The sequence below is a fragment of the Manis pentadactyla genome, chromosome 8 (genome assembly GCF_030020395.1).
Source record: "Manis pentadactyla isolate mManPen7 chromosome 8, mManPen7.hap1, whole genome shotgun sequence".
NCBI lineage: Eukaryota > Metazoa > Chordata > Mammalia > Pholidota > Manidae > Manis > Manis pentadactyla.
In genome coordinates, this window is record NC_080026.1 from 108,934,721 (window position 1) to 108,951,253 (window position 16,533).

At 42.5% G+C, this 16,533-nt stretch overlaps 1 protein-coding gene across 6 annotated transcripts in view; it reads left to right on the top strand.

Moving 5' to 3' along the window:
* Positions 1-12,266: 12,266 nt before the first annotated feature.
* R3HCC1L (R3H domain and coiled-coil containing 1 like) overlaps positions 12,267-16,533 on the top strand; it is a 166,103-nt gene continuing 161,836 nt past the window's right edge. For 2 of the 6 annotated variants that reach the window (XM_036886414.2, XM_036886415.2), the window contains exon 1: positions 12,298-12,467. The gene's annotated coding sequence lies outside the window, so the exon portion shown is untranslated. The other 4 variants (XM_036886412.2, XM_036886416.2, XM_057506189.1 and 1 more) reach the window with 3 other exon arrangements.

A 16,533-nucleotide genomic window follows, 5' to 3' on the forward strand; every position in this document is an offset into this window, starting at 1 on the left:
TCACTGACATTCACACGCTTGCTCAACAGAGATGCAGCTTCAAAATATCCTCACCAGTGTTTCAGGAGCCACTGCCAAACATTCATGGCTGGGATTTAATGTGAAATCTTTTTGCCTTTCCTGAGCTAATCCAATCTAACATCATTCTAGTGGGGCTCCCTTCTATGGCTTTCTGGAGGGCTGATCTAGAGGCTTTGTGAGCCTATTTAGTTGTTGAATAGCTTAAATTGTTAAACCTCCAGCTCAATGAAAACATATTGTGTTTCCACTGCAGGGAAGGCTCAGAACTATGTGTTGAAAAAGTGCTTCCTTCAGCAGGACAGAAATCTGCCTCCTCGTAATTTCTTGCCATTGGTCCTACACCTGCCTTCGGATAGCATGTAGTAGGTTCTCTCCATATCCTATGACAGCCTTTTCACTACATGAAGATGGCTGTTGTGACTTTCATACTCCTGTCCTCCCATCTTGGTCTTTTTTTTTCTAGAAGAAATCTTCTAAGTGCTTCTAGCTATTTCTTACAGTGTTTGGTTTTGAGACCCATCACTCTGGTTAGTCTTCTGTGGTCATGCCCCAGTTTATCTACATTCCTCTTAAATCATGGTGCCCAGAATGAACACAGTACTTCACTTGTTATCTTATCAACTAGGGATACAAGCTAACAAAAGGACATTGAAGCGAATCTTGATAGGTGAAAAGGAGTTCACTGAGTTGACAAGGTGCATAAAGGTGTCTCTAAGCAGGGAGAATGTCTGTGAAAGTGTAACCAAGACTTAATTGGGGTGGATCTTGAAAATTCTTACATGAACCAAGTCCTATTGTTGTTTCATGACTTTTAACAATTATTCTTAGAATTATAAAAGCTCAAAGGTACAAAGATCCTTAAAGGCATAACTGCCCATCTGATGATTAAACAGCCAAGCTACAACATTCCCTGCAAAAGACAAGCAGCCTTGAGTATCTTCTCTAATGGGAAACTTGGTTAGTTTTGAAAGCAGGCCATTCAGTTTTTGATTTCTCTGTTTGAGAGTTCCTCCTTTTCAGCTGAAACCTGCCTCACTGTAATGTTAGTCATCTTCCTGAGTTATTGAGTCTTTCATTTTCTCAGCACTATTCTAGGCGTTGTGTGTGCATGTGGATATGAGTGTGTGCCAGTGGATATGAGTAATCCATGCGGGCAATCAAGGCAGAGGAGCAAGGACAAATAAACCTAGATTTTTGTCTCTGAGGAAATTACACCATAGTGAGCGAGGACACAGGAAGGAGTAAAACAAAGGCTGTAATTGAAACATGGGCTAAATGTTGTGGAAGTACAGAGGAAAAGGTAGTTACTTCAATGAAGAGAGAAGAGATGGCTTGTTCTTGTGTCTACATGGCCACTAGAATGATCTCTTTAAAAACCAGATCAGACCACGTTATATCACTCCAAGGCTTCCCATCACACTCAGAATGAACCCCAGGTCTCTACAGTGATCTGTTGGGTCTTGCATGACCTGGTAGCTGCCCACCTCTCATTGCCCACATGAACCCCCATGCTTTTCCACTCTGGTCACACAGGGTTCCTTGCTTCCCTTGAACCCACCAGATTCCTATCTTAAGACCTTTACACTGTGTGTCTCCCCTCAGGCCTCCCCTTGGCTTCCTCCCTCACTTCATTCAGTCTTTGTTCAACTGCCCATTGTGTAGAGACCTATAATTCACTTCCTGCTTCAACATGTCACTTGTTATCCTCTTAACCTGCCTTATTTACTTAATAACAATTATCACTACTTAAAATTATCTGTATTTATTAATTGACAGTCTCCCAGTAGGATATAAGCTCTATGGAGGCAAGGATTTTATCTGTTTTGTTTGCTGTATACTTCAGTGCCAAGAACATAACAGGTACCAAATAAATATCTGTGGAATGAGTGAATGAGTTCATCTTTTTGATAACTTATTCTAAAATAACACTAGCAGCAGTTGGTATTAATATCCAGTGTACTATATCTAGAAACAAGTCCAATCTCTTTGAAAATGAGCCTAAATAGTTTCTCATTTGAAATCCTGTGGTATATCCTACTTTTCATGATTTCTCAAGGATTTTGGCTGTGGTTTCAGATCTGCAAATTTGTTCAGCTGTTTGGGAGATTTTCTACTAAGGTCTATGGACTTATACAAATTGCCCTTGCAAGAGATTCACATCTAGCATGAGGATTACATTCTCAAGTTAGCATAGAAAGCTAAAAGTGACGTATCAGAATTTTCCTTGAAGATCCTCACCATTGCAACAAATCACTGATTCTTTAGTTGTGTACCCAAGAAATTGATTTGTTTGCATTAGGAAGCTTGCAGTATGAAAAATAATGCATCTCTGAACACCCAAATTGCTCTTAGCTGGTTAAATGCTTTTCCTACATAGGCATTTCAGAACTGAGTCTAGTGAGTGCTGGAGCCAGACTAATTTTGAATCCTGGATCCACTTACTTAGCTGCTCTACCACTTGCTTACTTGCACTATGACTATGGGTGAGTTACTCAATCTGTCTATGCATCAGTTTCCTCATCTGTAAAATGGGATAGTAATAGTACATTCCTCATAGGGTTATTTTGAGGACCAAATTCATTAATGCATGTAAGGTCCTTAGAATAGCACCTGGCACATAGCATTTCAATTAATATTTATAATTATTTTATTACCTCCCATCTCTTGTTCATATTGGGGTATATGCTTAATGGGTGGAAAGGCAGGCAGAATGTATTAGACTGTTGAAATTGTAGTCACTTTCTCCACTGTCTTTGTTTCTGTTTCTCTGTTCCCAAATGCCAATAATGGAATTTGACTGATGTGACCTCACCGTAAATTGCTTAGGCACTTCCCTTCTGTTGGAATTCTATGCATTCTTATACTAATTATCTTACAATTTCTAGTTTGAACACCTTTGTAGAGACTGGAGAAGATGGGAAAAAACAAACATGGAATAGTTTGACCTCCTTATCCCTGTCACCCATACATTCCCACACTTCCCAGCAGCAATGGGTTTTGCCTTTTCTTAATACTCTCCTCCAATCATGGCTAGAGAGCCCCTTTGGTCATTTTTAGCTTTTCCTAAGGCACTGGCTCCTTCTCTAGCTTCAGCTTTTTGGACACTGTTCTTACAGATTCACATTCTTCCCTTTCTTTTAGCACAAAGAAAGTAAAGAAGTCAAGAAGAAAGGCAACACTGCACAAAATTCATGAAAAATAGTCAGCCAGTTTTTTTTTCATGTGAAGAACAGCAAAGAGAGAGGAGGCCTGAGGACCTGGTATGAGAAGAAAGGAGCACTTGCTGTTATTTATGGCAGAAGCAGCTGTCCTACGGATGTGATGGATTCCCTGAGGCCAGAGCCACAGGGCTTTTGGGAGCAGACCGCCGGGGAAGCAAGCTAATGGCAAGGGCATGCAAGCAAGTTTTGACCACATTTGGAAAGTTCACTTATGACAGGTATATTTTACCTTCTAAGCTCTGGGATGTAATTGTTCCTCATTACTGGCCTGATATTGAGAATAGTGAGAGATACATTATATGAGTTAGTAAGTGCTGGATATTATTATTAATATTGTTTGGTCCAATACTCGAATTGTTCATTCATTCAACAGCTATTACAGAGCACTCATGTTCCAGGCTAAATTCAAAACACTGAGGATAAAAAGATGAAGTAGAACAGTCTCTTCCCTTAAGTTGCTTATATCTAGTGAGAGAGGTACAAACAGATAATGCTCATGCTGCAGGGCAAGGGCAGTGTTTTAGGTTGGGTGCCCAGAAGCAGCTGAAGGCAGTGATCCCAGGAAGTACCAGTAGAGAAATGAGAAGCTGAGACAGGGAAGAAAAGGGAACCAATGCAGAGTGTGTTAACGAGCAGGTTAGTGCTCAGTCCCACTGGGGATTTCTCAGAGCTAGTATAGAAGCTGTCTCAGTGTTTGGAATCTGGGGCATTTGCTATTAACTCCCGACTTCTGGCTTGCTCTGTCCTCTGGCTGTGCACATGTGTGGTCATAGGCAGTAGAAAGCCATGGGTGTGTGGGAACTGATGGTGCCAAGAGGGTGTAGGAAGAGTATGAACAGTGTCTGTAACCTGCAGTTACAGGAATAACTCAGAGCACTACACGAGCCCCAAAGATGAGCTCCCAGCTCAACCTGGTTGGGTCCAGGTAGTCTTCCTGGAGGAGGTGACAGTTGAGCAGTGTCCTAAGGGATGCCCTGCTGCAGAGTTGTTAACAATGGCAAAGGCAGAGAGTCCTTGATGTCTGGCCACACTAAAGATTTTGGACTGAGAGTTCTGGATAAGGTTAAAAATTTTCTACTTCTCACCATACCCACAGGGTTTGGGAGGTGGAGAGCAGGACAAGAACTCAGGTGGCTAACATCCTCATGGAGCTGTCCTCTTCAGAGGAATGAGAGAGAGAGAGCAGCAAGCAGTGAGCTCGTGTTTTTATTTTTGTAAAGAAAGCCTGAGGACTTTACTGGGTTTGCCCCAAACCTACCCCAGGTTTCTGTCTATTTGTGGATTAGCTCCTTCCTCCGAACATCCTTCCTTCCAGACTGCCATCCACAGCCCTGCCCAGCCCCCAGATGCTGGCTGCACTCACTCCTTTATCAGCACCACCTCCCAATTAGACCAAGGATGTGGCAATCGGCTGCCCAGAATTGCTCTCCCCACCTTCAGCTTGCCCTGAGTAGAGTTCAGGTTGCATATTTCCCGACACTCAGAAAGACCCATTAATATTTAGCATGTTATGTTTCCAAAGCACTTTGCTAACACGAATTGATCTTTTCAGCACCCCCTTTTGAGACAGCTCAGTACTGCCAGCCCTACTGGGGACATCAGACTTTGGGAAGATAAGCTACTTATGCAAGGGCCGTGGCTGGTGAGTGGCAGATCCAAATTAGACACAAAGGTCAATGACACCAGTTGTCTGAGCCTCCAGACAGAAATCCAGGGTGGCCCCAACATGCCCTCCCTGCCCAGGATGTCCTGGAACAAACCCAGCCTTCTGAAGGTTTAAATAGAATGGGTTTGTCATCTGTACGATTGGACTGTTTACAAACCAGCTATTTATGGAGCCCTTATTAGGTGCCAGGAGCTGGATACTTGTATTATTTAGTTCCCACACTCCTGGCCCACTTTCTGGAATGTCACTACTGTTATTATTATATGCATCAGACAATTGAGCAACAGAAAGATTAAATAACTTGCATAAAGTTGCACAGCTAGTAATTGGTAGAGCTAGGATTTAAACCTAGGCTATTTAGCTTCAGATACCTTTAACTATTATGAACCAGCCTAAGGGTGGGTAGAGGGAGCAGGTCAAGCAGGGTCACTGCTTGTAAAGTTCTGCCTACTGTCAGGCAATTCATCATATGCTTTGCAAGATCATTTCTAGAGGTAAAGAAATTAGGTTTGGGGGGAGCTGTCTGTAAAGATATTCTTGAAGAATGAAAGTGTAAACTAAAGTTGTTGGTCACTTGATTTTCTCCTTGGCTCCCCATTTCGAGTTCTGCTTAAAAGGACAGAGGACCTGATCATCCAATATAGAAGTGTGCCATACATTGTGCTTAATTATGGCACTTGCACTGGTTGGGTAGAGACACACATAAATAATTATGATTTGGCGAGGAGCACCTTAAGCAAGGATTCTGAGAGCTCACTGGAAGGAGGAGGCAGTGGTGACTTGTTAGTCCTGGGAAGTTTTGTGGAGGTGACACGAGTTGGATCCTGACGGAGGTGGAGGAAAGAGAGAAAGGCTGTTCCAGGCAAAGGAAATGATGACATGGGAAGAAGAAGGGAGATATGAAATAGCACAGCAATTTGGAGAGTAGCAAGCAGTTCTGTTTGTCTGGAGTTGGGTTTCTTGTGTTCTTGAGTTAAATGGGCCAATTTGAGGCTCCATTGCCCTAGATGAAGGAGTGGGTCACAAACTCTGGGACATCCCTGAGAATGTAACTTTTTGTGACATGTCTGGTCAAATTCTTGTTCTGTTATTGAGTAGAAAAGATGGTTTGTTTAACAAATACTTATTAAATTTTTACTATATGTAAGGCAAACTGTGCTAGGTGCTACTGATAAGGGATTATGACTTTTTTGATAAGGGATTGTGCTCTGGGGCCATGAGAAAGGCTCTGGGACTGGGAAGGAAACTGAAGAAGGGTCACTGCCTCTACCATTCTCCCTAAGGAAAAAAGAATTAGCATTGCAATTTAAAGAATCTATTTGTTCCCTACTCATCCCTGTCCCTTGTGGGCAGAAATTTGTTATGCCCCCTTTCCCTGTTAGTCCTTTATAGTTCACCAAACCATTTCCCATCCATTTTATGACTTAATGCTCATGACAACCCAATGAGATAGGTGACTTCAGTGGGTCTCCATTTTACAGATGAGGAAACAGGATTTGTGACTCAGCTAAGGTTATGTGCTGTATAATAATATAAATTTTCAGGATCCTGGTCTCATTGTTTCCTTATATATGCCATCTTGCCTTCTAGCTCTGTGCTTGACACAGCCACAGATGAATGTCAGAGGTCCTTAATGGCACCTTTGGGAGGTATGGCTTGCTGCACATTCTGAAGTAGGTGTCAAGGATGTCAAAATCAGGGCACGATGATGCCATGTTGGAACCCAAAACTCAGTTCTAAATATCTGGGTGGCTCAGTTGGAGCTGAGCCATTAGATTCTAAATGGCAGAAATTACTAGACTATTTCTGAATTATAGCTCTAAGGTGTCAAGTTCTTCTGAGATCAGGATGAAAACAGGCGTAATATTGCCAAGCCCTACCCTCCAAGCAGGCATTGTGGTGTTGGATAGATTAATCAGATAAGCCTTGAGGTCAAGAGGCAGATGGAATAGACTTGGTGCAGGAAAACTAATTGTGAGTGTGTGTGAGTGTGTGTTTTGGGGGATGTGGGGAGCTCGGGGGTGGTACTGGGACAGCTCACAGTTGGATAATAGCATCAGGTGCTGTGACCTCACAGCCCAGAGAGTCACCCAAAACAACAGTTGCTGCCATGCCTTTTCAAGGTGGCTTCAATTAGAGTTGAATAACTGGAGAGTTTTCTGGGTTCCTAACTTAGGCTTTGGGAGTCTGAAGTCAGAGTTCCAGACTCTACCTGTCAAGAGTTCTCTATCCTGCTTTTCCTCATGAATTAAAAAATGTTGATATCCTGCCCTCCTATTGTCCTAAAACGTCTTATCTTTCCTCCAATCGATGCCCAAGACCCACACCTTTCTAAATAGTAGGAGTGCTTACTGATGTTAGTCACGAGGGATCTGAAAGCCCAATAAAGTTTGGATCCTTCTGTGCTCACTGGTTGAACGTCAGAAGGAAAGCATTCTCAAGTTAGGAGGCACCAATCAGGACCACATATCCATGGGGTAGGTTTACTTACTTCTCTCCTGGTAATATTTTCTACTCCATATGGGTACTTGTGGTATTATATTGGAGATTGAAACTCCAAGAGATTGTAAAATGTCCCCCAGCCAAGTTTTTCTCTTTATATGCCTTGTTCAAATTGTCCATTTTGAAGCCAAGCTGGAGATGACCATGCCTTAATCATTGAGCAGAGAGGCAACATGGAATCCCTGGGTCTGAGAACCAGTATCCTCTCTTCCTTTTCTGAGGATTCCTAAATGTCAGACTACTAAAATGGAGGATCTGGCATCAGGAACATCTCTATGGAGAAGTACTATAATTTAGTGGTTGAGGCTCAGACTCTAGAGCCCGACTGTGCTGGTTCACATCTCAGGTTTGTCACCTGTTAATTGCATGGCATGAGCCTCAGCTTCCTCCAGTGTAAAATGATGGTAGTAATGAATTGTACCTTGTAGGGTTGTGCAGGTATTGACTCAGATCAGTTGTGTAATGGGCTTAGCACAGCTCCTGGCACACAACAGGTACTTCTTATTTACTAAAGAGAGAGAATCCTTTTCTTTTTCTTTTTTTAAATGTCCTTGACTCTCTCCCTCATTTACACTTTGAAGCCAGTTGCTCCACTATCCCTTTCTCTGCTGGTTTGGGGTGCAAAGGATAACCAATTTGCACATGAACATTTTTTTCCTCATATTATTTACGGCATCACTTAAGCCAATACAGCACAGTTCATTTTAATTCAAGTACTAAGGGCCCTTTAAACCAGCCATTCCTTATTTGTTCTGTTAAAAAAAAGAAAAAGAAAGTCCTTTGGTCTCATGTTCCTTTATTGTATTTTGTCAGGCACCGAGCACATATTGGATACTATGTAAATGTGAAATACGCTAACAATAGTAACTGAGACAGATGAGAAACTCAAGGAAGCAAAGTCACCATTTTGAATTTAGCTTTTTATTGATGGGCTGAGTGATTTGGGAGAGACAATGTGGCTCCACGGCTAAAGAGCCCACAGGGATTCAGAAGGCAGAGGTTTGAATCTCAGTCACAGCAGCAGCGATGGTGACCCTGGCAGGCGGCTTCCTTCCCCTGGACCTCAAATTCTCTCCATGAATACTGGGCTTCATGCCACAAAACCACATCCCAGGGATGTTCATCCAGGGACGCTGTATGTGGTTGTGCAGGCTGTACATTGCACGAGGGTGCCAGCTGAGGGGGTAAGTGGGGCTGAAATGCATCCCATTCTTCACTCATCAATTTGTGCACGATGGTAATGGGCCATGTCCACCTGGAGAAAGGGACAATTTTTTTCTACTTTGCACAAAAGTACCATATGGGCTAGTGAAGGCCTGTATGAAGCAGTGTGACAGTGATAGGGCACAGTTCTTAGCATATAGGATGGATATATTCATTCAACACACAGTTACTGAACACCTACTATGTGCCAGACCCTGTTCTAGGGGCTAAGGCTATGGTGATGAATATAAACAATTTCTGCACTTGGCTCCTCTTTTTCCTTCATCAGCCTACCCTCCCCTATGCACACTCAATCTATTAGCAAGTCCTGCTGACTCAATCTGCAAAATATCTGTCAAATCCACCCACTTTGTTCCACTGCCAGCACTTCTTTTCATCATCTTTTTACCTAGCCTACTGCAACAGATGGGCTTCCACTTCTACACTGGTCCTCCAAACAAAAGCAAGAGTGATTGTATTAAACCAAGAATCAGATAATATCACCCTCCTTGTTTAAACTCTTTGGTGACTAAAATTTAATCCAGGGTCCTCACCATGGCCTCAAAGCTGTGCACACCTGGTCCTAAATACCTCATTATGTCATCTGCATCACTGAACCCACACTCTCTCCATTAGTCAGGGTTCTCCAGAAAAATGGGAACCAAGGGGCTATGTATGTATGCATGTATGTATCTCTACATCTATCTTGCATTTATGTATCTGTGTGTGTATATACATATGTATATATCTATGTATCTCTCATATATGTATATGCACATATATATGTACACATAAAAGAGATTTATTGTGAAGGGTTGGCTCATGTGATTATGAAGGCTGAGAAGTTCCACAGTCTACTTTCTGCAAGCAGGAGACCCAGGAGAACTGATGGTATAATTCTAGTCTGAGTCTGAAGGCCTGTGATCCAGAGGAACTAGTGGTGTAAACCCAAGCCCAAGGACAGAAGAAGACCAACAGACCAATGTTCCTTCTCAGCAGACAGGCAAGAAGGGAAGGAATCCTCCCTTCCCCTGATTTTTGTTCTGTTCAGGCCCTCAGCAGATGGGATGAAGCTCATCCGCCCATTGAAGTGGGGAGCAATCTACTTTACTGAGTCCATCCACTCAAATGCTAATCTTATCCAGAATCATCCTCAAAGATACACCAAGAGATAATGTTAAATCTGGGCACCCTGTGGCTCAGTCAATTTGACACATAAAACTAATAATCACACCATCCCAACAAAAACTGATCATTTTGTCCTTCAAATAGCCTAGCTTTCTTTGTATGTCTGATCCCTTTGGCTGGAACATTTTTCCCTGGTTCTCCCTTTGACCATCTCTTTCTCATCCTTTGGTGTTCAGTGGAAAGGTCACTTCCTCAGATAGGCCTTCCTGGACCACCTTGTTAAAATAGTGTCCACCACCATTCCTTGCCAGGATGTACTATCACAAAGTTGCCCAGCTCAATTTCTAAAGCCCAGTTCTTTATTTTCTGTCTTATCTGTTAGATTGTAAGCTCCGTAACAGTAGGAAACATGCTTGTTTGTTTTCCACTGTATGCTCCTTTAGCATCTTGCTAGTCTCTGGCACATAGTAATAAATAACAATAAATATTTGCTAAATGAAGTTGTTACAAGGAATTTATCTAATAGGGGAGTAATCACCATGACACAATGTAGAGATGTCTGGTATGATAGAGACAGTGATGTGCTGGCAAACTGACTCTACCAAAAAAAAAAAAAGACTCTGATTGTTATTTGCTGATTGGTGCTATAAATACTGCCATCACAGCTAATTTCAAGCTACCAAAACTGACTTAATATTCCTGAGTATTTATTTAACTGTTGTGTCTTCAAAGATGGTATGAGTTGGCTCTAGCATATAACTGGAAGAGATCAGCATGAGTGTGATGTGTACCTAAGAAAGAGGCAATAGGTCATCCCAGGGGAACTCAGCAAAGGCTTCCTGGAGGAGGTGACACTTGATTTGTATTTTCACAAATGGCTCAGGCCTGTTATCTCTAAACTGGCTAGCGTAGCCCTGCTCCCAGTAGCCCACATTCAACTGCTCCTGGCTTCCCTACTCAGCTCATCTCTGCTTGCTTAGGAGTTAATCGCCTGACTCAGTGCAATCCTCAGAAAATCCTTCCATGTGGTTGGTGTTCTCCTGGGCTTGCTTTAGTCCAACAGAGGAGAATTAGGGTAGAAGTTAGTCACAGGAGAAGGGAGGGGTTTTCCAAGTAGAGGGGCAGCTAATGCAAAGGGAAGAGAGCAAGTGCAAGTCAACAGTTTGGTACATCTAGATGTATAGGCTGAGGAGCATGCGGTGATTAGTACCCTGGGTTGGGGCAGGTGGCAGAGGGAAAGGGAAAGATTACTTTTCCTGAATAATTCTTACCACAGCTGTCAATTGTGTTTTGCTGTTGTTATTGTTGGTTTTGTTTTTGGCATGGAATCATTTGATTAACATTTGTCTCTTCCAAGAGAATGTAAAATCCACAAGGGCAGGAACTGTCTTGTTGACTATTATTTTCTCAGCACCTAGCACAATGCCTGGTACGTGGTAGCCAGTAAAATACCTGTGGAATGGCTGAATTACCTGGGGATACTTTTAAAAAATACGATGCCCATCTATCCTAAAATAAGTTCTGCTATAAATCTGCCATCTTTGACCTTCCAACCATAATATGGGATGGGATAGGGGGCTTGGGAGTAGTGAGGCTGGTGTCTGTATTTTGTAAAAGCCACCTAAGGGATTCACCTCCATTCCTCTTCCCAAATTCAATTAGGTGGAACCTTTCAAGTTTACCAAAAGGGTGAAATGTTTAAACTTGCCGATTGCTTAAATGGGTCAGATGGCGGTAGGGTGGACTCAAAAGAGGTGCTGAGACTAGTAAGGATGGCAATGCAGTAATCAGGTTAAGACATGATGCGGGTTTGAGTTAAATCACTGGTAGTGGGTATGAAGAGGGAACCAATTCAAGAGATTCTCGGGAGGTAGACTCCACAAAATTTGGTGACCATTTGGGCATGGGTGGAAGGGAAGTGTGAGAGAGAGAGGTATCTAGGTTGAAGGTTGTAATGAATATTAGTGAATAGGGCAGAGCCAGTAGTTCACATTTTAAGTTGTTACATTTGAGATGCCTTAGGGGCACGGATAAGGAGGGATTGTCCATCAAGTTGGGAATACAAAAATTGAGCTCACGAGAGAAAGGGATGGGTCTCCCCTCCTCTATTACCACTTGGAGAACACTAGTATTTGAGAGGTGGGTTAAGAAAAACACTTCTTGAAGGAGACTGAGAATGACCGAAGAGGAAGAAAAAAACCCTGTACAGTGACACTGTAAATGAGTGATAAAGAATGCCCAACAGCGTCAAATGGTGCCTAAAACTTAAGTTAGAGGACCTCAAGATACCTCTGATGAGTTTGGCGACAAGGTCACCGTTGGCAACAAGGGCATTTTCTGCGGGGGCAGAAGCTACAGTGCAGAAGACGGAGGAAGTGGAGACAGCGATTTACACTACCTTTTTCAGGAAACTTGGAAGTGAAGAGAACATGAGAGAGAAGTATTATCAAGCAGTATGTGAGGCTATTTGAGCACATTTACAGCTTAGAGGAAGCCGTAAGGGCTGATAAGAGCGAAGAGAAAACGGCTCTCTGACCACGCCGTCTCGGCAGCGTCCTTCCCTCACGTGACCCGGAGGCAGCCCGCGCGGAGACTCCAGCTCCCAGAAGGACCCGCGGCGCGCGGGCGGTGGGGCGGTGTTGAGGCCCGACGCGCGCCCCAGAGGCGCGAGCGGAAGAGCCAGAGCTTCGAAGAGGCAGCGGAAGCGGAGAGCGACGGTGCTCCCGGTAACGAGAAGCCTCGCGTTCTTGTCCCTCCCTCCTACCTCACCCATCTTGGGGCTTGTTGGTTCCACTTCTTCTCTTACACCTGGGACAAGACTTCTCCCCTTTTTGTTGTTACCGGTATTTTTTTCCCCTCACGTGACGCGCGGGGCGGGCTCCCGCCTGGGGCGGAGGTTACTGGGAAGCTCCGGCCCTTCGACCCCTGCGGGCCCTAGGTTGCTGAGGACCCTCCCGAGGCTCACCTGCTCTTCCGGGGCAGCATACCCGCTGTGGGGCCACCCCTCAAATACTCCTTGAGGAGGGGACATTCCTTTCGCGGGTTTCAACAGGTATTGAGCGGGTCTGAGGCGATGTCCACCCCCACATTCCCGGGGTACGGGGCTGTAGCCAGCAGATGCCGCCCCAAGACAGATAGGGGCTGCTCGTGATTTCCGGGTCGCGAGCGGAGTCCGCTCCTTTGCCCCGAAGCCCGGGGCTATGGGCTGTGGGCTGGGAGCGAGCAGTCGATATGAGAGGACGAACTTCCTGGTTTTCTTGGCCGGCCCTCGGAAACCCCAAGTCCGATTATTAAAGTTTTCCTTATCAATAAAGCCGCCTCGTAGAGTTGAGGAAGGGAAGCAGCTCAGGATTTGGAGTCCGATGTTCTGGGAGGAATCTCAGGTCTGCCACTTGCTGAACCGTTTACCGCAGCCTCAGTATCCCTATCTATAAAATAGGGATAATAGTCTGGCTCGCCTGCCTCCCAGTGTTGTGGGTTTCAGTAGAAGTGACAGATGTGAGAAAGTATATAACTTTACTGCCCTTTCTCCACTCCAGGTTAGTTGAATTTTAAAACCACACTCGTGTTTTTATGAACCTGATCATAAATATCATGATTTATGTGAAGGTCAAATGAGTTAATAGGGAAAAAGTGTCTTTGGAAATAAAGAGGAGCCATACAAGTGTTCTTAAGCCATGTTTCTGGTGAAGAGGTGACATTAGGGCCCTATCACCTGTTGGAGGCAGTTTCAAACCTCATCTGGATGTTAAAATCCACCAGAATTTGGACCCTTCCCTCCCCGCGCAACACACACACCTGTGTACACCCCTTGTTCTGTTACAAGCAACCACTCTTCTGCACTGCTCAGGTACAGGCGTCTCAGAAAGCACTTAATCTTCCTCAGCTGTGGTGCTTAACTAATGCCTCTCTCCATCAGGGCTTGTGTCTTTTTCCTCTTTTCAGATTCTACACCTGCTAAACCTGTCTCTAATTTTCTAACACAGTCCCACTAACCTTGTGTGCATACTAGCTGAAATATTGGGGTGATTTTTACTTGTCCTAGATATATTGTGTTAAGAAGTCTGTGTTTCCTCATAGTTAGAATTCAGAATATAAATTCCTATCTGCTCTTTTTACTGGGAATTAAGCTCTGAGACTCCAAGCAGGTGGTTTGTCTTATTCTCATTTTTATGGATTTGGAGGTGTACTAATTAAGTAGTCTTACCTTGTGTTTTTCTGAAATTACTGGTTAAAAAATACTTGAATGTAGTTAAAAAAAAAACCAGGATCGTATTGAATTAGTGAATTAGTTGAATATTCAAAGTTGGACAAGTTTGAGTTCAAATCCTAGTGCTGTGACTTCTAGTTTATGACTTTTGGCAAATTAGTTGACCTCTCTGCCTGTTCACTAATCTCTAAAGTGGAGATAATAGCACTTACCTCAGGAGGTGTTTATAAGGATTCAATGAGAGGATAAAGAATTTAGGAGTGCCTGGAGAAAGTGCTCATTATATTGTTGCTATTGTAATTGATGACTATGATGATGATGATAAGTGATGATAATTTTAAAGTGTTTTCTTGAGATTCCTTTTTTCTTTGTTGGTAAAATGAGGATAGTTATTCTTAACTCAAATACTGTAAACAGAAGTTCTCAGATTGTAGGGTTTTGGTCTTTTCCAGTAATTGCATTTTCTTTGAGGATTATATTATGCTGTTTTTCACTTTTAAAGGTTTTCAAAATGTTAACGTGAAGAGATTTTTGGGACGTGCTGTTGGACTGATGCTTCATTTATTACCTGTAGTAAGAATGTAGTTTTGTGTCTGCACTTTATAGCTTGTAGCAGAACAATTATCTATGTTTATGGTTTAGATACTGACTGTTTACTAGGGCAGAGTTTTACAGAGCATTTTGTGTCTTCCCCCCCTCCCACTTGTTTTTTTTTTTTTTAAGCCAGACTATTTGACTAAAATTTCAGCCTCATGGGTAGGGTCCAGAACACTTGGTAATCCTCTTTTTGAAGGTGGAGACTCTGTGATGGGTGCAGTGGTGGCATTGGTGTGTGTGTGTGTTTATCTGGAGGGAGTGACAATTGAGAGAAACCAAGGAGGAAAACCTAATAGAGAAAAAAGATTTGTTGGTCAAAGCGAAGTCTTACGGTTAACACTTGACATGTTTATTTTTAATTCCTTCGAATGCTGTTGACTGTAAGATGCTTGCAGATTCACATGTGCAGGAAATGTTTCCTGACTCTCTCTTCTGATGTGGTATCCCTGGCTCTGCATTGCCAGTTTAGTTCTTACCTTCAGGTTTGAATCAGCAGGATAACCATTTTTTCACCACAGACTTGTATGCAAAGCTATGACAATGGAGTCGCTTCCATTAAAATCTACTTTGTGTGCTATAATGTATTGTTTTTTCCTTTGTTTTAAATACTTTGGTTTCTTGACTTTTTTTTACTTTAAACTTTTTGGAAGATAGACTCTTTCTCAGCTATAGCATCTAAGTGTGCATAGTGAATGCTCCTTTAGTAATGACTGCTGAATAGTTCTGAATAAGAACATTTTTTTTGATTGTCTTATGTCCCTAAGGCAGGTTCTGGAGAGACCAGATGGTATTGTGGAAATAACCTAAGATTTGGATTCATACACATAGAAGTTTGAATCCAGACTCTGCTACTTACAAGTTTCTTGACTTTGGTTCATATAATCATTCTGAGTTTATTTTCTTATCTGTAGTAATACCAACCCTGCATGACTGAAAAGGTTAGAGGTTATTTGAAGTAGGCACATCTAGCCAGGCTTAATAAAATAAAGATGGTACTTAAAATTTTTTTATTGTATTTTTTTCATAGTCACAGATTTTGGTGATACATCTGTATTCACTTAATGCTTCACATGGTCAGTGTATTTTTTTGTTGCCAAGGTTAAGGTTGTTGACAATCACCATAGTACCCTGAAACAGCAAAGTTAATTGACTGACATGTTTGATTCTGTGTACTTGTCCTCATTAGCTCCATAAGCTGTTCACAAAATACCTCACCAGAATGAATTCTATGACTGGTATATTGTTGACTTGACACTCATGCACTCATTAGACATAATAGAAATAAATGAGCTAATGTCAGAAGTAAAACTAGATTTTTTATTAGGAACCTGTATAAATACAAGACTAACCCTCACTCTGTATAAAACTGATGATCTATAAGATGGTCTTTGACAACCACTAATCTGAATTACAATTTAGTTGACGTGAATTGTATTTGTTGCAGACTCCCCACTCATAGGAGAAGTGAGTGGAGGTAGGCTGTTGATGTCTTGAAAGAGAACCCTACTTATGCTATGCCACCACCAGAAAATGTGCTCTTAGCTAGTGGGGAGAACATTTAAAGTTCTCCATTAATGAGCCCAGCAGGATGGATGAAGCCTGGGTAACTCCTAAGAGCTTATTGAATTACAGAAAAATTCCAGTTGTCAGAGCTTTAGGTAGAAGAGAAGTTATAGGGTGTTTCTCAGCAGCACTAAGTCTGCAGTTGAAGAGGATTGTCTCCTTTATAAAACATAGACCAGTTGTTCCTCATTGGTTGTGTGCATTTTTCACTGTTGCACGCTAGCCTTCTGTGTAGTTTTCATTCTTCCAATTCACTTTTTATGTTTATTAATATTTGTTGTCCTTGTATCTTTTTTTATATCAAATATGGCTGGTTTCAGACTAGGATAAAAATAGAGAAGCAGAGAAGTACTGTTGGAAGTAATAGGTTCTGGTGTCTACTATCATGAGGTTCCAGTATAACATGGGTTAACCTGTAAATA